Here is a 1,614-nt window from a genome sequence, read left to right on the forward strand (position 1 = left end):
CTGGGCACCAGACACAACGATGAGGCACTGCGAAGCTTCTAGGCCTTGATTTTGGCTACTTTCATCAACTTGACTCCACTAAGAGCCAAAATTAAACCTGGCAAAGAGGGGAAAAAGTCTCACGAAAGTGCTTAACTTCTTATTATGAATGTTGGCCAATCATATGCCTCATAGACAGGGGATTTTGGTCTAAGCTTGGGTTAAAGAGATTGAACTTTGGGAAAGGAATTTCTCTCTATTCCCCTTTGATCCAATATCCTTTGAATTAAGGAAGAGGGCTCATTTGTTAGGGGTTTTGATGTCAAGAACTTTGTGGATAGCTCTAGAGAAGAAATAAACTTTTTCCTCCTTAACCTCATCTTCTTCCCTTTGTTCCCAGATTTTCTTCTTCTTTCTTCATCAATATTTAGGGGAAAGTGTGAGCGAATTCTTGAAGAAGCTTCTTAAGTAAAAGCTTCACCTCCTTAGAAAAGGAGAGCTTCATCTCACTTTGAAGAAGGAAATGCACAACAAATCTCCTTTAGAAGAGGAGAGCTTCATCCAAACAAGGTAGAAGCAATGAACAAGCAAAGAGAACATGTCCTCAAATGCCATGAAGGTGAAATCTTCTAAAAATCTTGCATTTTCACTCTTGGAGCCTCTAGATCAAGATGTTAGAGATTTAAGGGCCTAAGTTGTATGATAAAGAAAACCTCCTTAAATTAAGAGTGATTTTTTGAAATTTCCTACAAAATGTTGAGCTTTCCTTCTAAGCCTTAGCACGAAGAACCCAAATAGTAGGAATTCAAATTTTCCACAATTTTGATATTCCAATATTTTATGGAGAGATTGGAGCATATGAAATTTGGGAAACGATTGAAGTCATTGGTCATTTCTTCTCCAAATCATAGAGGAGTTTTTTTCAAAGAGTTGAAGAAAACCTTAACGTCATTCGCTAAATTCAGAGGTTGCTTTGCTACACATCCATAAATCAAAGCATACATCCTATGTGAGGGTGTTAGGATGAATTTAATTAGTTATCAAATACATATGGTTTCATTTGCTTGTTGGTCTTGCACAACACTTTGCACATGTCATCTTGATCATATGATTGTGTTGGTTCCATCAACCGTTCAAATTAGGTTTGATTGGCCATAAAGGTCTGCTCAACAGTCCACTTTGGTTTGATCGGTCACCTCGGCTTGATTGACCGATAAAATTGGTTTGATCGGCCAAAAAGGTACGATCCAATTAGATTTGATTAGCCACGAAGGTCGAATCAACCGATCACTTAGATTCGATCGGTCACCCCTGTTCGATCAACCGATCAATCTAGTTTGCTCATCCATAAAGGTCTAATCAATCATTCAAGTTAGGTTCAACAATCCACTTTGGTTTGATTGGCCGCTCCGGCTTGACTGACTGATCAAATTGGTTCGGTTTTCATAAGGTGTTCTTATCAACCGTTCAAATTGGGTTAGATTGGCCATGAAGGTGCGATCAACCATCCACTTTGGTGGATCAGCTGCCTCGACTCTATCGACTGATCATATTAGTTTCAATCAGTCGTGAAGGTCCGATCAACCGTCCAAATAGGTTTGATAGGCCACAAAGGTGTGATCAATTGTTCACTTT

Source organism: Phalaenopsis equestris, unplaced genomic scaffold (genome assembly GCF_001263595.1).
Source record: "Phalaenopsis equestris unplaced genomic scaffold, ASM126359v1 Scaffold000906, whole genome shotgun sequence".
In the NCBI taxonomy this organism is placed as follows: Eukaryota; Viridiplantae; Streptophyta; class Magnoliopsida; order Asparagales; family Orchidaceae; genus Phalaenopsis; species Phalaenopsis equestris.